Source organism: Leptopilina boulardi, unplaced genomic scaffold, assembly GCF_019393585.1.
Source record: "Leptopilina boulardi isolate dan_hultmark-lab unplaced genomic scaffold, ZJU_Lbou_2.1 LbouV2_367, whole genome shotgun sequence".
In the NCBI taxonomy this organism is placed as follows: Eukaryota; Metazoa; Arthropoda; class Insecta; order Hymenoptera; family Figitidae; genus Leptopilina; species Leptopilina boulardi.
Window position 1 is genome coordinate 1,456,185 of NW_026137937.1, and position 21,909 is coordinate 1,478,093.

Consider the following 21,909-nt stretch of genomic DNA (forward strand, 5'->3'; position numbering starts at 1 on the left):
TATATATGACATTCTTTGGATTATTTTCATTCAAAATTTAGATTTGATAGGAACAATTTTTTTTTATTCTAAATTGAAAAAAAATGTATGCGTATTTTTTTCGTAATCTGATGTAAATTAATTATGTTAATAATTGATTTTTAAAAATTAATATTTAAATGAACAGTGTACTTTTTGTAACAAAATAGTATATCTATTGCTACTTGTATTTTAGTAGACATGAAATAAGTAATATTTCTAAAATCAATGCTATATTATATTTGTCTTATAACAAAATTTCATCACAGTAATGTCAAGAAATCATTCAAAAATTTAAAATTATAGAAATATTGATGAGCTTATCGACATCCAACGATACCACTCAATACAATTACAATAAATACATTAATAAAATTCAATCAAATAAAATCATATCAATTTTTATATTAAAAAAATTAATTTTAATTCAAAGAAGAATATTTTATGTATCTTCCTAATATTACAAAAAGATATCGCCGCCGCTGTTTCAAGAATTCTTGACCTAGGAGGGGGAAGTCCCCCCTCCTCAATTTTGAGGTTATGTTCGTTTCAAGGCTCTGAATTTAGCCGCAAGTCCCCCTCCCTCCTTTCATTTCCCCTCCTCCGTCAAAAATGACCTTAATTTTGAGGTTATGTTCGTTTCAAGACTCTGAATATAGCCGCAAGTTCCCTCCCCCGCCAGAAATGACCTAAATTTTGAGGTTATGTTCGTTTCAAGGCTCTGAATATAGCCGCAAGTCCCCCTCCCTCCTCTCATTTCCCCTCCTCCGTCAAAAATTGACCTAAATTTTGAGGTTATGTTTGTTTTAAGACCCTAATAAAGCAGTAAGTCCTTCCCCCTTCCCTCATCTCTCTCTCTGTATTTCCCGCCAAAAATAGGGGGGTTGGCGCGCGAAGCGCGCAGGGGGGCGTAGCCCCTCTAGTATATATATATATATATTAAATCAATATCCAAATTCGATAAATTAATAAATAGAATATAAAAAGAATCATTGCGTATATTGCAACTTAAAATAGTTAGCACTTTTTATAGAGAAACTCTCAAATACACGGAAAAACTTTGTTCAAGAATCATTTCTGAATTTGTTCAGGAACTAAGGACAGACTTCTTGTTAATGCCGCGATCGGAATATCTCAGTCACTGGGCGTTGAAAGTTTCTTGAACTGTTTTAGAAGACACTGTACAGTAATCAAGCACTAGGCAGGGTTTGGTTGCGTCAAATATGTTTCCAATGCATAATACCATAAGCTGCTAAGGTAGCTAAGAGATGTAAAGCGGAGTTTTTGGACTCTCGAGGACGTGCGGGATCGAGTCCTCCCAGAGTAAATTTTTTTTCTCGCAAACGTAAAAATTTATTCTAAAACAAGTTCAAGACTTTCTGTAGTGAATTTAGGAAGTTGTCTTGAATTTCTCTACAATTCTTGTAGAAATACTGCTTAGAATTTTTCAAAGAAAATATAAATAAGGTTTCTTAAATTATTCTCATATCCTCAGTTCCTGAACAAATTTAGGAATGATTCTTGCACAAAATTTTTCCGTGTATAATTAGTTTGTTTTTCTACGTAAAAACTAAAAGATATGTTGCTCTCATAGTAGATGGAACCATGATACCTTCCACATACATTGTATTCTTAATCGATAGTAGAATTGATAATAATGAAAAGTCCCTCTCAATCGATGGACTCCCTTTAGATTATCAATTATAATAGTTTTAAATATATATGATGTCGGAGGTGGCTCCACATTTATGAATTAAGATCCATATCAACAATTTTGTGCTCTTCATGTTTGCAAGTTTATAAAGATTCTAAATATATTTAGCGATCCGCTATATTAACATAAAAGAAATAATTTTTTACGCAGATTTAACTTTTTACAATTTTGTTTTTGACAATTATATAACTTTTGTTGAAATTAATTTACCTTATTTACGGATCGAAGATGAATATTCTTTTATGGATTAATATTGATTCCTTATTATTTATGATTTTGTTCAAATTAAGAAAACTAAGAACAAATCATGTTTCTTATCCAATACTTGGATTATTTCTGACCAATTATCGATGGAAAAATTTTAAATTGAAATTTACACGCATGTTCACGCCTTTTTCCTACTCCCTCATTTCCCACTCTTAATTAATTAAAATCATCATCTTACATTTTAATAGGTATTTTTCTTCATTGCGCAAATAAAATTTATATGAAACAAAAATGTATTTGGCTCTGAAACAAATATATATTTTCTCTGGGTGTACACTGCAATATAATTTTAAAAAATTAATAACTCAAGTAATTTACATTAAAATTAGGTACGAAAAAGAATAAATATGTATTTATTTTTTTTCAATATAGAATCAAAAAGAAAATTGTTTCAATAAAGTCTACATATAAAATGAAAATAATAATTCAAAGAAATACCCCATATTCATATACCAGAGGAAGATAGCAAAATCTAACTTTGACGATTAAGATCAAACTCGCACTCTCTCTGTCACATCCGAGATAGAATTGTATCAATTTGCAGAATGAAAATATATATAAACTCAATGTAAATATATGTACTGTGACAACTCAACTTATTCTCACGCCTCAAGCTTTTGCATTTATATAGTTTATTTAAATTTATTTACATATTGTAAATGTATATTCTGTTTACCATTTGAGGAACGTGCATGTGAGTGTCGATTGGAAATTATTGCAAATTATGAACAGGTGATGAGTTTATTTGTAGCTTTCTTCAGAACGTATTACATGCAATACGGAAATAGCACACAGAATAAACTTTAAATTAAAAAACTATTTTAATCGGATATATACAATTTTGTTTCTGAGGCTAGCAATTGGTCACGTCCCACCCTCCCCTACAATCTAAACTGGGTAAGAATTCCTGAAGTGGCCCCCTAATATTTTTTGTGTAATAGAAAAAAGTGATACCCACATATTTTGGTAGTCCATGATGTCACTAAGAAACCCCTGAAACGATTTTTCAAAATTCGAATTTTTTCATAAGTTATAAACAATTAAACTTTTCTGCAACGTTTTGGAAAAAATTCTGTATCTTGAAATTGGCCAAACCGATTTTAATAAAAATTGGTTTGGAGAAAGATTAAGATACGTACTTTTGATAAATAAATAAATTATGAATAAAAAGTATAATTTGTTTAAACAAATTATATTGTTAATTTTTAACTTTATAAATTAACAATGTTCTCAGTCGATTTTTCCAATTTTTTTTATAGAATCATAAAAAGGGGCTTTTCACGATTCCATCACAAAAATAAAAAAGTGGGATTCTCAAAAACTTTAGAAGATACAGAATTTTTAGTCTTAACGCGCGCAAGTTTTCTGAGCAGCTCACGCATACGGCGCGGCATCTCCCGCGCGCCCCGCGCCAACCATGACTCCATGAGAGTTCCCGATTATAATATTTTATTAACTCAATTAAACTAAACAGTTGTTTATATGTATTTCATTATTCATATCATTTTTGTTTATATTTAATAATTTTTATTATTTATAAAATTTCTGTTTATAATAAGTTTCTGATTATTTAATTTTAATGATAAATTTTCAACGTTTTTTAATTGTTTTGTTTATGTCTCAATGAATAATAAAATATATTATTGCGAATCCGTGTTTTATTTTTCTAGACCGCATTGTTTAACGTTTGCTGTCAAAATTTTAACAAATTTCACGTTTATGCGCACTGAATGAAAATTTGCGTAAAGAAAATACTATGATCTAAAAACGAAATTATCATGTTAGTTTAGTTTAATTGAGTTAATAAAATATTATAATCGGGAACTCTCATGGAGTCTTGGTTGGCGCGGGGCGCGCGGGAGATGCCGCGCCGTATGCGTGAGCTGCTCAGAAAACTCGCGCGCGTTAAGACTAAAAATTCTGTATCTTCTAAAGTTTTTGAGAATCCCACTTTTTTATTTTTGTAATGGAATCGTGAAAAGCCCCTTTTTATGATTCTATAAAAAAAATTGGAAAATCGACTGAGAACATTGTTAATTTATAAAGTTAAAAATTAACAATATAATTTGTTTAAACAAATTATACTTTTTATTCATAATTTATTTATTTATCAAAAGTACGTATCTTAATCTTTCTCCAAACCAATTTTTATTAAAATCGGTTTGGCCAATTTCAAGATACAGAATTTTTTCCAAAACGTTGCAGAAAAGTTTAATTGTTTATAACTTATGAAAAAATTCGAATTTTGAAAAATCGTTTCAGGGGTTTCTTAGTGACATCATGGACTACCAAAATATGTGGGTATCACTTTTTTCTATTACACAAAAAATATTAGGGGGCCACTTCAGGAATTCTTACCCAACTATAATTAATTTTTTTTTGCGTATACATTTTTTTGATTTTTTCACATTTCGTAATTCTGTTTTTTGTGATTTTTCTTATTTATTTGCCTGAATACAAAAAAACCTGTTTTTAAAAAACCGTTACATTTTTTAGGAAAAGTTTGTATATATATATATCTATATATAACTTTGTGTGAATGGCTTAATTTACTTCTTTGAGACAAGTGAGAAAATTAATTGGCTCGGACGTTGAAAGACCTTCATTGAATCTGTCCAGAGCAAGTGGAATGATCGACGGATACGCAGAGAGTGCGGAATCTCGAGAGTGTTCTCCAGGAAACTGAATTTCCAGGAACGCACTTCAACGTCTACTATATATACTGGTACGGAACGTTTGCGTTCACCTAAGTGGTTTGGGTTTGGGTCGTAGTAGTCGTCGTCGGGGATTGTAATTTCTCTCGAACTCATAAGTTGTTCGCACGTGTAACTCTCAGAATTTGAGAAAAAGTTGCCAGTTATGATAATTGCGTCTCATCTAAAGCGTTGAGAGCGCTTGCTTGGAAATTTTTAAAAGTCCACTTGCAACTGCTCTTCAAAATGTTTCAATTTTGTTTCAGTACCTTCTTTTTTATATTTTACCCAATGACTCAAATTAACTCTCTCTTTGTTGTAATTCCTTTACTTAAAAAAAACGCACTCTTTTCGTTTAAAATCAAAATGACAAAGTTTTAGCTTTCATAATATAATATATATATATATATATATATATATATATATATATATATATATATATATATATATATATATATATATATATATATATATCGTGGGAAATTATCATACACCACTCATTTTCTTCAGGATTTCTATAAATTTCTTCGAAAATAATTATTATAACAGCATGTGATTGTATAAAGTCACGTGATCACTGCAATTTTAATTTGTCAAACTATGTATTTCTTGTATAAAATTTTGAATGGATTACACCCAGAGATATATTTTATTTGCTTTTATATTTGAGATAAAATTTATTTGAATCAAATAAAAATATATTTGTCTCAAAGTATCTATAATAACTTTTTGTTTCAAATTAAAAATATTTAATTTAGTACAAATAAAATTTTATTTAGTGTAATTGAAATTTTTATTTAAACCAAATAAAATTTATTTGCAACAAATAAATATTTATTTAACTCTTCCACAAACATACACCCGGAGAAATAATATATTTGTCTCACAGCCTAATAAATATTTATTTGATTCAAATAAATTTTTATTTGATTTAAATAAAAAATTTTATTTACGCCAAATAAATAGGCTAGTGGGCTGTGAGACAAATATACGTTTATTTAATTCAAATATATTATATTTGGTTCAAATGAAACATTTCTCTGGGTGTATACATCTCATTTTTTTGGGTGTTGAACTGAAATTTTGTGGAGAACTCTTAAATGTGATTAATTATTTATTATATAAACAAAAAATTGGTAAAATTATAGAAAATATTATCATCTGAGTTAATTATTTCAAATAAAACTATTTATGGTTTTATTATTCTATTAAATTTAAAGTTTTGTGAGTAAAATCATTTTTTTTAAGATATTTTGGATAAATAATTTTATTATTATTATTTATTATATATGTTTCTCCAAAAAGGTGATAATCTTTTTTAAAAAATCTTTTTTTTAATTGTAAAATTGAAATAAAAAATGACATACATTTGCAAAATGTATGTTCTTTTACAAATTTAAAACAAACTTTGCTATATTTATAATTTTTGATATGTTGTAATATCCTAAAGAGGATATACCAAAGTTGATATCGAAATGTCATTGTGTGACGTAATATAATAAAATTATTTATCCAAAATATCTTGAAAAAATTACAAGTAATTTGTCATTTTAATAAACAATTAAATAAGAAATAAATAATTTTTTAAAAAAAGGAATATACTATAAGAATAAAAAAATTCCTAAAGAAAATATAAACAAAAAAGTGACAAAAGAGAACGAAATTAGTGCTCGCAGGTAGAAAGTGTATAGAAAAAGAAAGGGGGAAAAAAAAGTTTTAACTAAAAATATATCTATATAAGTGAAGTCGGTAATTTTTGGAAATTAGTAGGTTATTAGAGGGAAGATTTGAGCGCAGTTGAAGAAAAAAAGAGAGAAATGAAGGGACATGGTAGGTTGCGTTTGAGAAAAAAAAACAGAAAAAAAATGAAAGGACTAAAGAAAAAGGAACCCGGGGGCTACCGCGAATAATTAATAGCTTAATTTCCACCTTTCAGGAAGTCGTTATTCTCGCGCCCGCCAACGACGAAGACATCAACCTTGTACTCAGGAGTTCTCACCCGCATGATGAATAAAACTTTATCGAACACGAATCGCTTCTTGTAATAAAATCGTTATAAAATACATTATCTGCGTGCTTTTACAGGCTTTAATTACACGCCTCAGATGAAATATTATCAGGCATCAGTGTTGATTATGCAAATTAGTGTAATATCGTGATTCCCGGCTTTTATAATGAACGACCGATTGTGTTCAATTCATTACAAACAATATATATATATATATATTAATGATTATATTTCAAAATTTCCATAAAGAATGTGTTAATTAGAGCATTTTATTTATTGTATATATAGAAATTTCCTGACTTTTTAATATTTTTTAACATTTAATATTCAGTAAATAACTGATAATTATAATTTAAAGTTGAATATATATTTTTGTTCAATTGAAATTTATTAATTTGCCTATGAAAAAATCTAATCTTCATGAGGGATCGAACTCCTGGATTTCGATTCGTGAGCCGAGAGCTCTAACCACTGGACTATCACACATAGTAAAAACTTGGGTAACTCATATTGCAATTTTCATACAACTATCTTCGCAAAAATCAATCTTTTCTAAAAAAAATTGAATTATACAGCAGTAGTAAATCCTTTTTCCTTATCATTTATACCAATTATAATTTTTATTAATTAATTATATTGCTACATACCCAGTGAAAATTGCAACCAATCGTACTTGTATCAATATCAAAAATTGTGACAAAGATTCCTGTAACAATAAAAAATAATAATACGTGTAAAGTTTTTTTTTTTTTTTGTCAAGTATAAAGCCATTTACATGCAAATTATTTAATTAAATCAATGAGGAAGTTTCGTTGGAATATATTATATGAAGAGAAGGAGAAGTGAAATTGAGACAGTAGTTTAGACAAGGCCATCAAAGAGGGCTGTCGGTGAAAGATTGCTCCTCATCGTAGGGGCATGTATAAACATACGCGACACACGCAAGAAGACACTTTGCTATACATGAGTCGGTGGCATGGCGTATTTTCGGCCGAGCACGAAATTAAGATGTATCGCCGAATCTGGTGCGGGTAATTTGCATGTTCCGCGACGCCTACGCGCGAGTGCAGCCCACCCGCAATACACCCGAGTACATCCGATGGGCCCACGGGGCCTTCATTCTCTCAACCCGAATTACGTCAACCGTCAAAAATTTACGGAACACGAGCTATCTCTTCTTCTCATTGTCACCTGATACTCGTCGAGGCCACTCAAACAACGGGAATTCACGCCTCTTTTCTTTTTTATTCTTCATATCTTTACAATATATATATATATATATATTTCCATTTTGTTGCACACACAAAAAACCAGACGGGACACTCGTAAAATAAATTTGTCTGATTCACATATTTGTGTATTATACTATCGACTCGAATTTCAAACTCCAATTTTGGATGAAGTCATATAAAAACAGGTCCAAGTTGATTTAAACGATTTTTTATTTTTTTGCAACAAATATTTAAACTACTATTTGAAATGGGTAAAATATTTTTTGTTTAAAGATAAAATGATTATTTTTTATCCTTTTTTTTTTAATTTGAAATAAATTTTAATTTCGTCGAGTTCATAGAAAAATATGTAAATTTTATTATTAAATAATTTAAAAACAAAATTGCAAGATACAATTTTTTCTATTTTGTTGTACCTACTACCTACACTAAAATATTGATAATTATGTTATTTGCACACCCAGAGAAAAGATTTCTTTGAATCAAAGAAATCGTTTTTTTAAAATCACTTTTTGAATCAAAGATAAAATTTTTTTGAGTTCAAAAAAGTTTTCTTTACTTTTACGAAAAAAAAATTTCAAAGTGTTTTGAATCAAAGAAATTTTTTCTTTAACTGATATTTTTGATCTAAAAAAAAATTTCTTTGAAACAAATAAGAAGCCAAGTGCATTTAAAGAAATTATTTGTTGGATGTATTTTTTTTGAATCAAAAAAGTATTTCTTTAAATTAAAGAAATATTTCTTCCACTCATACGTCGTTACCGCCGGGGTTACCGCGACTACGCGTAGACTGAACCGACTCGTGGCAACAGCGTGTTCATCGTGTAATAAGTGGTGTGATTATACATGGATTAAACAGTTTGGTGATAAATTTCGAAATGAGCGACAAAAAAGTTTGTCAACTTCTTGGTACTTGGGGGTTTGCCGATACAATCCCAAAGTTTTATGTTAAGTCATGTGTATATAAAAACAGTTAAAGTCATCGATGTACGCATAACCTCACTTTCTTGGTCTGAACAATTTTTTCCTTATGAATTTCATGCTTTCACAAGCAATTCTTATTATTTTCAATTATTATTCTTATGCTTTCCAAATTTTTTAGTAATATATTTAATATGGATTTTATTTTTTTAATTAGTATAATGTTTGAAATGTAGGTGTACATATATAAATAAGAAAATTAAATTCTGCCAGGAAGTGTTAGAAAAAAAAATGGTAGTACAAATAATACAGATTTAAAAGTATTTATAGTTATAGTAAAAGAAAATTCTGTATTTCAATGTGTTTTTATGCGTAATGCATACTTCGTTTATAATGTGTTTAAAAGGTTCTAATAAAAAAATCACTGCCAAAAATTTTAATTGTGTGAAATTTTCATTTTAATTGTTTTTTCTTTATAGATTAAACCTAATAATTAAAAAAAATTAATAAATTGTCTTTAAAATACGTTTTTAAGTATTTCAAATATTTAATTATATAATAATTTTTACTTTTGAATAAAAATATGAAACATAAAATTTTAAAACAAAAAAATAATTTTATTAAATCAAAATAATTTTTTTTAAATAAAAAAAATAATTTTTAGAAAAAAGAAATATTTCTGTATATATTTAAAGCTATTTTACCTTAATTTAAATAATATATTTATTAAAACAAAAAATATAACTTCGATTCAAAGAAATTTCCACATTAAAACAAAAATACTTCCTCCATGAGGAAGCAATTTATTTCTTTAACTTAAAAAATTTTTTAAATGGAAAGAAATATTTCTTTGATTTAAATAAAAAAGATTTATTAAATTCAAAGAAATATTTTTTTGATTTAAATAAAAGATTTATTAAATCCAAAGAAATATTTCTTTGAGCCAACAAAAAATAGGCAAAGAAATAATTTCTTTAAATCAAAGAATCTTTTTTTTGACCCCATAACAATGCACATATTTCTTTGATTCAAAGAAATGTTCTTTGAAACAAAGAAACTCTTCTCTGGGTGCAAGAAGTAGTTCGTAGTCTAGTGTTTAGGCTTTTTAATTTGCGTTGCAGAGTTTGATGGTTCAAATCCCAGCGGTGTTAAATTTTTATTCGATAAAAAATAATTTCAATCGAGAATATGTATATGTTACGGTCAATGTCGATTATTGAGCATTGTCGACAATGCACGGTCTATCTTGGGCAATGTTAAAAATGCTATAGTTAGAGTCTTAATGATATAAACAAAGTTTATATTATTTCCTTCACAATAAAGTTTCGATAATCAATGCTTTTGTAGTGTTAAGGAAATTTGTATTGACTAGTTTGTGATCAACTATCGAAAGTTAACGACGCGATTGATATTGTACGCGACATGGAAGCTTCAATCGATAAAAACCGATTTAATAATAATTTTATTATTATTATTATTATCTGCAAAACGTGCAGATAATAGTGCCTTTCTTTCTTCTGTTGAATACGAAGAATACGATGATTTAGGAGAAGAGTACTAAAGTTTTGTATTTAGAAATAGAAAGTAGGAACGTAAATAAGTGACGATTATACTATTTTGAAAACTTTTGGACTGAATCCCAAACAGTTTTAGAATAGTTGATCAAATTTTATCCGGGATTCGCATTGGTAGACTTTTAGAACTCGATACAACATCCTAGTACTCAATATTTACATTTTAATATAGAATTCTAAACATAAATTATTCGCCTTAAAATTCAGTATTCAGTACTAATACTGAAAATTCGTTTTTTCTCCGTGAATAATTAAAAGTGCAGTTCTAAATGTCACAGCAGTTTATCATGCAACAATAAATCAATAAAAAAAAATTTGGTACTTAAGTTACAGTGTTTTTACTATATCAATTATTTTTTTATTATTAAACAACATTGCCCAAACAAATGTGGGCAATGTCGACTTTTCCCGAGCATGGTCGACAATGCCCGAGCACTGGCACATTTTTTTGAACTTTATTAAAAATACTCGGGCATTGTCAACAATGCCCAATAATCGACACTGACCGTAACATATATATATAAAACTAAAACAGTTTCCCAGGTGTGAGCTTACTGTTAAAAAAATATTAGTTAATTTCTCTGTTAGATATTTACCAAAATTTGTTTGAAATAATCAAATTTTTGTTGAATAAAAAGAATAAATGTTTTGCTTGTTAATTAAACTTTTCATTGGATCAATAAAAAGTTGATTTTGTCTCAATTAAATTATTCCTTCGTTTGAAAAATTTATTAAAATAAACTTAACGTTTATTTGAATCAAACAATTTTTTTTTTTTTTAAATAAAATTTGAATGTTCTATTTAAAAAAAAAATTGAACAAATCTGTATCTCAACAGAGTTTTTTTTGTAGTAACTTGTCGAAAGACAATTTGTAAAAAATTAAATTTCTTTTTTTTTGACGGGTAATTTCGTGTAAAGACCGAGAAAAGTGCTGTAATAAATTCAGTGTTAGATTTCACACTTGAGGGTTTTGTGTTGGAAACAACTTGGGAGATGAGAAAGTTAGTGACGCGTACCAACGTTACGCCTGGTGTTCAGACTCAATTTTATATCCGCTTTTATCTTCGACCTCCGTAACCAATCTGTCGAGTGTCTCTTTCGTTTTCGTCACTTAACATTCAAGTCACAAAAAAAGACATATTTTTAGGCCCACGCACATACTTCCATACAATTTCTGTCTTTTAATATTTATGTAAAAACAGTCTTTTTCACTCAAACAGCACCTTTCGCTTCATGTCACAAAAATTCTTATAAATTACTCTCATTTCATGTATTAAGTCAAAAATGATAAATCAATAAAAATTTCACTTAAAAAAAAAAAAAAAAAAATACAAACTGATAAAAGCGAGTTACACCAGAATTTATTTTTTAATAATTACATAAAAATTTTTTTCATTTTCTGTTTTTCTTGTGACAAATTTTTGGGATTTTGTTGTTTCCAATAGAATTTTATGTTTTTAATCGTAAAAAAAGTGGTTGAGTTTGCCAAAAGAAATAACATTTGTTGAAATTGCAGTATTGTTTTTAACAACACAGAAAATTAAAAGGCATTAAAATAAGCTGCAACGCTTATTATTTTAATCCAATTTTGCTTATTTTAATACCAAAATGGATTAAAATAAGAAAAATTGGATTAAAATAATAAGCGTTGCAGCTTATTTTAATGCCTTTTAATTTTCTGTGAAAATAACAATTGCACGTAATTATTATTTATAAAAAATATATATCTAACCTTAATCTGCAACATATATTTGGGGGATCTCGGATGAAGTGATCAAAGTAAAAAAAAATTTTGTCTCAATTTCGCTCAAACTGGAGTAATTTGTACTTCTATTGGGTGGTAATTTATCGTAAAAAAATTTTTCAATTTGGACCAATATTTACTCGGGGGGAGGGGGTTGAAGTTTATGGGTAGCGTTTTCTTTAATAATTTTTTTTTCTTGAGTATCAAAAAAAAAATTTTTATCAACATCAGTTTCGATAGCTTTTTTAATGCTCTTTCGATTGAGAACATGCATTTTTGAAAAAAAAAATTTTTGAACCAAAAAAAATTAATTTCAAAATTTTTTTTGACTTTTTCGGGGTAAAAGGTACGATTTTTTTTTTTTTTTTTTTTTTTAAAGGAAAGCTAAGATTTTTTCCTGTAGGGACATGTAGTTGAAAAAATGGGACAAGAAAGATTAAACCTTGAAAATTAACATTTTTTATTCACTTTAGCGCTGCGCTGCGATCTACCACGTGACACATTAGTAGTATGGTATTTGGAGAGAAACATTAATGCTCTCTGCATTTTACAGGGTTGAAACTGTTATTGAGTAAATACCTGTATTTCATCAACGTTTAAATTTGGATAATAATAAATGAATAATAATTATATAAAGTGGAATTTTGGAAATTTTAAAATCGGTTCAAAAATAAATGTAGCATACTAATAAGAGTTTACTTTATTATAGTAATCAGTCTTATCAAATAAATACTCATTTATATCAATTCATCATTCATTTGGTTATTAATTTATCCATTTATTCGAATATTTGACTGCAATGAGTCTTTATTTGACTAAGAAATAATATAAAATGAATATTTTTTTCATTAAAGTTTTCTTCATTATTCATTACTTACATTATTATTGATGGAGACGACTGCTTTTCCCCGAAAGGACAAAATGTCGAATGGACAAAACGTCGAATGGACAAAATATCGAAAAGCCAAACTGTCGAATGGACAAAATATCGAAAAGTCAAAACGTCGAATAGTCAAAACGTCGAAAGGTCAAAATGTCGAAAAGTCAAGACGTCGCATAGTCAAAACGTCGAATAGTCAAAACGTCGAAAGGTCAAAATGTCGAAAAGCCAAGACGTCGAATGATTGAAACGTCGAACGGACAAAATGTCGAAAAGCCAAAACGTCGAACGGACAAAATGTCAAATAGCCAAAACATCGAACGGACAAAATATCGAATCGCCAAGACGTCGAACGGACAAAATGTCGAATAGCCAAAACGTCGAATAGCCAAAATGTCGAAAATCCAAGACGTCGAAAAGTCAAAACTGCGAATGGACTAAATGTCGAAAAGTCAAGACGTCAAATGGTCAAAATGTCGAATGGACAAAATATCGAGACGTTATTTTGCTCTGAGTTTCCCTTCTATATAATGCACACTAGTTTGTGTTGCGTTTAACACTCGATAGATATCGCTAGTTGTATTGTTTATAATGTTTTTTTTACATTTTTTTATAATAATAATAATAATAATAATAGTAGTAGTAAAGTAATTATTATAGTATAATAATAATAATAATAATAATACAAACTTTTAATTTTAAGCAGTTAAACTAGTGTGCATTATATAGAAGGGAAACTCAGAGCAAAATAACGTCTCGATATTTTGTCCATTCGACATTTTGACCATTTGACGTCTTGACTTTTCGACATTTAGTCCATTCGCAGTTTTGACTTTTCGACGTCTTGGATTTTCGACATTTTGGCTATTCGACATTTTGGCTATTCGACGTTTTGGCTATTCGACATTTTGTCCGTTCGACGTCTTGGCGATTCGATATTTTGTCCGTTCGATGTTTTGGCTATTTGACATTTTGTCCGTTCGACGTTTTGGCTTTTCGACATTTTGTCCGTTCGACGTTTCAATCATTCGACGTCTTGGCTTTTCGACGTTTTGACTATTCGACGTTTTGACTATGCGACGTCTTGACTTTTCGACATTTTGACCTTTCGACGTTTTGACTATTCGACGTTTTGACTTTTCGACATTTTGTCCATTCGACAGTTTGGCTTTTCGATATTTTGTCCATTCGACGTTTTGCTATTCATTTATTATTATCCAAATTTAAACGTTGATGAAATACAGGTATTTACTCAATAACAGTTTCAACCCTGTAAAATGCAGAGAGCATTAATGTTTCTCTCCAAATACCATACTACTAATGTGTCACGTGGTAGATCGCAGCGCAGCGCTAAAGTGAATAAAAAATGTTAATTTTCAAGGTTTAATCTTTCTTGTCCCATTTTTTCAACTACATGTCCCTACAGGAAAAAATCTCAGCTTTCCTTTAAAAAAAAAAAAAAAAAAAAAAACAAATCGTACCTTTTACCCCGAAAAAGTCAAAAAAAATTTTGAAATTAATTTTTTTTGGTTCAAAAATTTTTTTTTTCAAAAATGCATGTTCTCAATCGAAAGAGCATTAAAAAAGCTATCGAAACTGATGTTGATAAAAATTTTTTTTTTTGATACTCAAGAAAAAAAAATTATTAAAGAAAACGCTACCCATAAACTTCAACCCCCTCCCCCCGAGTAAATATTGGTCCAAATTGAAAAATTTTTTTACGATAAATTACCACCCAATAGAAGTACAAATTACTCCAGTTTGAGCGAAATTGAGACAAAATTTTTTTTTACTTTGATCACTTCACCCGAGATCCCCCATTTTGGACAATATGATGAAAACAAACGCAATTTTAAATATTTTGAACACTCCCGAAATTACGTTTAAAAAAATACTTTTCTAACGATTTAAACGATCGCGATTTAAAAAATTCCGAAACTATGTTCAAATAATAAAAGAATAAAATAATTTTTCTAAAGATTTAAGTGATCACAATTTTAACAATATCGAATACTTCCGGAACAAAAAATTTACAAAAAAAAGTTTTGCGGTTGTAAGAATTTAGAACACTCCTAGAACAAAAAATGACAAAAAATAATTAAGCACTGCTCCCGAAGCTGTTTATATACTTCAGAATATCAAATAAAAGAAGATACAAATTTAAAACTTTTAAATGTTAATTACCTCTAAACAGGTCAATACACGAATTGCAACTGATTGAATTATTTATGAAATGGTGACAATTATTATGACCTTCGGCCTAAGGTACCAACCCTTTGTATTTCAATGTAAACAACTACAGCTCGGGATTCAGGTATAAAAACATATACAATTCCAAAATCCAAACAAAATTTTTTTCTCAAATAATTTTTTTCATTATGAAATTTATAATTTATATCAAGAAATACTTAAAATTTAAATATTGAAATTTTGTAAATTTATTTTTCTAAAAGAATATTTTTTAAAATAATAATAATAAAATTCACTTCATTTGAAATAATATTATATCTTGTTATCAGTTAAAGTTGATCGCAATAAAAGACATGCACATATATTAGTGCGTAAAAATTGCGTAATACATTTTCAGTATGGCTCGTGATAATCTATAGCAAGTACAACTCCCATGTATTATATTAACACATTAAGCTTCGCTTGCGTGCCGAAACCTATACAGTAAGCTGTGAGTAACAATAAGCAAGAGGGCGGTATACCGACATTTGCATGGGGGGGGGGTTAGGAATGACTGAATTGCACTAGAAAGGGGTAGAATTCACAATCAAAGGGCATGTGTCGAGTGCATGTTCTCTATGCCCTCGACCCCATGTTCCTTTGTATCGCATTGCAAATTCAAGTGACAGTGCATTTTATTGCAAGTAGTATAAAAAAAGAATTCACATTTTTTTTCAAATTTCCCATAAAATATGCCTATTTATTTCTAATCAATTCCATTAAAATTAATTCAATTTATTAAGGGGAGAAATAATCACATATTGAGAGGAAAATTACTTCTCTAATGTAGTAACTCTCTTTGAATTTTACTCTTAAAACTACTCTTAAAACAAGAGTATATTTTATTTTAAGTAGATTTTATTCTCATTTGAATAATTTATTTTTCCCTTTTAGAATTTTTTTTTATCAAAAAAAAAAAAATTGTAGTGCTTTATTTGCAAATTAGAAAAAAATAATAATACTTCGTAATAAAAAAAAATTGTGAAAAGATAAACCAGCAAGAATTTTAAAAATAAAAGGATATATTATAGTGAAACTAAGAACTGATTGTGACATGTAATTTTTACCAAAATTTTGAACTTATTAACAAACGCACCGAAAATACAACTTGTCTTACATGTATAGCGGGTGGAAAGTAAGTCTTTCCCTCCTTTTTTTAGTTTTCCAATATTTTTATCTCAATATAATCGGTTTACTTCAATATTTGTATTTTACACTATTATCTAATAATAAATTATGATTATTTAAAAATTAATAGTATTTTTTGGGCATACGAAGCAATAATGTTCAAAAAACAAAATTTCCATTAATTGTGGAAGGCCATTAAAATTTTATGTTTGTTATAAACTTAATTATAACTGTTGCAACCTGCCCTGTGTTGGGGCAAGTTGTGACAACTGATTTTTTTTTTTCAAAGAGAAAAGTTTTATTTCGACTAAATATACAATTTTTTTCTATTAACACAATTTTTTGTTTATTTCAAACAAAATTTGTTTGATTCAAAGAAATATGTATTTGATGTATAAATAAACATTTTGTTAAGTTTAATAAATTTTTCGAATAAAGAAAAAATTTGAATGAACCAAACAAAATTTTGGTTGATTTAAACAAAAGTTTATGAGTTAACTGTATAGCAATGCATTTATTATTTCGTTGATTTAACCAAAATTTTGTGGTTTCAAATAAATTTTTCTCTCTGCTGTCCTACTTCATACTCTCTAAATCTGAATTAGAAAAATTGTTTACTAATTTGAATTAACGACTCACTTTTTGCTTCTGAATTAGTAAAATTTTACTAATTATTAGTAACTTTTACTAATAATTAGAATTAGAGTGAAACAAAACAGAGAAATACAGAAGTCCCTATTCAATAAACATTTATGTATATAATATATTCACGGTTATAATTAATGGAAAATCAAAGAGGCAATGATCGATCGCAAAAAGACAGGATATAAATACAGAAGGCGTTGATATATGCAATATAGGAAGTTGAGCACCGCTTTGGCCACACACACACTCCTCGGTGGCTCCAATTAAGCGGGCAACATTAATTTCAACCACCCGGCTCGACCCCGCGGTTATCTGCTCCTTCTCTCCTGTTTTCCCTCCTTCTCGCGCACCCCTTCACTTGCCGTCTTCCAACAATCTCTCTTTCTCTATCCCTCTCTTTTACTCTCGCACATTTTGCGACTACGCTTTTTTTTATTTCTTTGTCTTTCTCACAAGTGCTTTTACTGCGTACACACTTCTTCTTCTTTCTCTTCTCTGCTCTTTTCTTTCTTAAGTGATAACAAGAGAGGAGATTTTAAGGATGTACATATTGTTCTCAGACATATATATGTATATCTATATATAAAAAGGAGATTCAAAAAAGGAAGGAAAAAGGAGAAACAGAATAAGAGGGAGAAGGGAGGGGGGAGAGAAAGTTAGAGAATGATAATCTAAGTGATGGGACGTTTTGCGACACGACTGTGACGTAATGTGACATCTCTTACGCGAAACAGAGAAATTAGCGAGTCAGACTCTAATGAGCTGTCTCATTGTCGCAGCAAAGATCTTCTACTTGAAACGTAATTAATTTAAGGCATTAATATGTCGTCGTATTTACATATCTTACAAAAATAGTGATTTAAAGGAAATTATTTTTTTTTATTATTTAACAGCACGCACTGAAAAAAATAACAGCAGAATACACGCAATAAACAAATAGAAATTGTTTCTTTTAAAAAATTAGTTTTCACTTTTGTTATACTAAAAAAAAAAATTATTTATATATTCAATAATTATTATTTGAGTCAATTTAATTGTATTTGTTTGAAATACAGAAATTATTGGTTCAAATACAATTTATTTTATATTTAAATAAAAATTATTTGATTTAACACTGAAAAAAAATTCTGGTTAGGCTATATTTAACATTACGTTCTAGTTATGTTAACCAGAATTCTAGTTGAATTAACTAGAATTCTCGTTCAAATAACCAGAATTCTGGTTAACCTAACCAGAATCAAAATGTTAAATATACCCTAACCAGAATTCTGGTTATTCTAACTAGAATTCTGGTTATTCTAACTAGAATTCTGGTTATTCTAACTAGAATTTTTTTTCAGTGAAGTAAATGTTTATTTGATAACAGTCAAGTAATCGATTACTTGAATCAAATAAACTTTTTTTCAGTTTTTTTTCAATACATGTGAAATTTTTTTATTTCAAGAATTACAAGTTCTGGGGTCGATTATACATAACTTTTTCCGGACCCCACATTCCAAATCCCATATTCCGGATTCCACATTCCAAACCCCACATTCCCGCGGATATCAGAATCCGTATTCTAGATCCTACATCAGAATATCGAAAGTGAAATACGGAAAATGGGATCTAGAATGTGGGAAAAGGAATGTAGAATCCGGAATGTGGAATTGAAAATGTGGAATCCGGAATATAGAATAACGAAATGTGACATCCGGAATGTAGAATCCGGAAAAAGTTACGTAATCGACACCCTCTGATTTTTTTTAATGTAAATATTTCGTGTAGAATTCTTTAACTTTTAAAAATTTACTTTACTTTGTTGTCTTTTTCTTGTTTTTATATAGATATATAATTTTTCACTTTTGCCTTTATATTCATACGTCTTTCTTCTGTTAATTACCTTTTTGTTTCAATTTTCTCTCTCCCTTTTGACCCTTTGTTTTTTGTGTCTAAAAATAAGTACATATATAAAAACAAAATAAAAAATAATAATAAGAGAAATATAAACATGCAAACTGCACTAATGAATACAACAATCAGAAAGCTATTAAAGAAATATTAACAGACTTCATAAACAGTATTAATAGAATTATGGTTGTTGTCATTATCAGACATAATTCAAGTAAAATAATACACTCAACATTGAGAGATATACGCATATATATTTTATATATATATATATATACACTATGTAATTGAGCAATTTGCTTTGTGCCACACACAGCACTTCCATACTAATTCAACATAATCGTAATTGGCATCAATTTATGCTCATGTTATTATCATAATGACTTTATTACTTACATGTGGATAGTTTGTTTTTTTGTTTTGTTAAAAATTAGTACACACTAATGTGCCTTTACATTAACCTCTACACACCGCAGTGTTATTTTCTGTAAAGTCGTCTTCTTTATATACAAACGTGTATATATATATACTGTATATAAAATAAAAAAGTAATGTTACGAAAAAATACATTCCTTGTTTGATATATTAATCGTTACATGAAAAATAATGGGAGTTGTTTAATTTAATAATTGAACCAAATATATAATATTTTTCCTTAAAAACACTTTTTTTGTTGTTTAAAATTTTTGTTGTTTAATTTGTTTAACCTAAATAAATAAAAAAATAATGCAAATAAATTCATATACAGTTCACCAAATTTTTACTTGTATCAATCTATGACTTATTTTGCCTCAATAAAATTCTTTCTTTGTTTAAAAAATGTATTAAAATAATTCAAATAAATAAAAATTTCTTTTGATCAAATAAATATTTATTTAAATTAAACAAATTTTGATTAAAATAATCAAAAAATTGTATAATTTTGTAGGAAATTTTTTTTTATTTAGATTTATTAATAATTACTTATAATTCCTGCATGAATTTCATACACTTCATAAGATACTTATACATATATGGAATTAGTAATATTATATTTATGAACTGAAATTATAGAATCAAATCAAGGTCTGTCCGGGTACGAGTTTATCTTGTTTCTAATCTGGAAATAGTCAAACTTAACCCTTCAAAAAATGTCAATAGGAATAGAAAAAAAAATTTAATTCGACTTTTTTTCAATTTCACAACGAATTCTAATAATTATAATATTCTGCGCAGTTTATATTCTTTAAGAAGTTAATTTAAAAAATACCATAAAAACTGTAAGAATAAAATGCATATAGAATATATTTTTAAATAGGAATTAACATTATATTATTCTAAAATTTAGAATACAATTTTTTCTACAATAATTCAATATTTATTTATTTACAAACAAAATTTTCAATAATACAAAAATATAAAAATTTCCTTTCTCAAGAATTTGTATATCATTAACAAGTCAAAATCAGAGGTGATATTTTTTCTCTTCAAGAAAAATTCATAACAAATGTAATTTAAATATATTTCTACGATAATATGAAAATTTAATTTCGCTTTGCTTAATTAAGTATTCAACATCTAATTAATTTTCACAAATTTCTCATCCATTAAAATGACACTAATATATATCTTTTAATCACATATGTATATTTTCATGTAATTTAACTATACCGTAAACTTTGATAATATTTGACATTTATACCTCTATAGCGTTCCGCATAATTACATGTATATAAACAAAAAAAAAATTACAATGACACGAAAAAATTTTTGTATCAATCCTCCAAAGCGATAATTTAATCAAAATGACTTAAAATTGTTAATTAGAAAATTTCACTACATTAAAATTACCAGATAATATATATGTATATATCTTTTATATATTATTATAAGAACTTGACAATCTGGTTGATCCGAAAAATCGATCAACATCATATAGCTCTGATATAGACAAGAATGAAAGGCTTACGTGATCGTGACTGATGGTGCGTTCACGCTGGATCAGATTACTAGATAATATTTATATATTTATATATATATTTGCCAATGAGCTCTGAAAAACCCTCTCTTTTTAAAATCGGCGCACACGATTCCTCTCTAATAAACATGCGTTCTAGCGTGAACACTATCGTTGAAAACGATGTTTATTTGTAAGCGTGGGAACGTAAGCGTTCAGGTCATAGACAAGACTTCGCGATTAACTACGCCACTCGTCAACATATAGAAAAGCAATTATTATTATTATTATTTTTATTATTATTATTAATAGTAACTATCTCGTGACTAAATTAAAAATTGATTAGATCGTCGTCTTCTATATATAATATGTATAATTGTAATAAATAACATTTTCTCTCAAATAAATATTGCTCCAATTTTTTTGTTATATCTTTGTCGTATATCTATATAATAATCTTATATATATAGCCAAAGAGAAAGAGATAAAATCTTTAAGGATTGTTGGTCCAGCTGGTAATAAGTAAGAAGACTTAATTGTACGTCTTTATTGTTGAAGTAAGTTCTCAGTGTGCTTCTGCAATTATATACGTCACTTAATGATCTTACTCTGTCTCTCTTGTTGGCCATATACGTATATATATATATATATATATATAAGTATATCAAAAACAAATGATTACGAAAATATTTCTTCTCGTTAAGTCTTGATTTTTATTACTTTTCGCAATCATAGTGCACGAATAATTTTCTATAAATGTCCATTTTTCATCATTCGCACACATTTACTTCTAATAATGTTCACTTTGAACTATAATATAATACATATTTTTGTGGCGAAAATAAAAAAAAAATTTCTACCACTGAAAAACAATTTATTTCTTTCAAATAATAATAATCGATCATTTTACTATAATTATCAAAATAAATATTTACTTGAACCAAATAAAATTCTTATTTGAATTAAATAAACTGTACTCTCTAAATCTGAATTAGTAAAAAATTAACTAATTCATTTAGTAAATTAAA

The 21,909-nt window shown here is 27.9% G+C and overlaps 1 protein-coding gene across 2 annotated transcripts in view; it reads right to left on the reverse strand.

The window, feature by feature from the left end:
- LOC127287022 (uncharacterized) overlaps positions 1–21,909 on the reverse strand; it is a 442,987-nt gene that overhangs the window by 257,145 nt on the left and 163,933 nt on the right. Inside the window, exon 5 of one of the 2 annotated variants that reach the window (XM_051313718.1) lies at positions 7,348–7,406. The exons of the other annotated variant lie outside the window; for it this stretch is intronic. The gene's annotated coding sequence lies outside the window, so the exon portion shown is untranslated. The remainder of the gene's footprint in view (positions 1–7,347; positions 7,407–21,909) is intronic. 2 annotated transcript variants of the gene reach the window in all.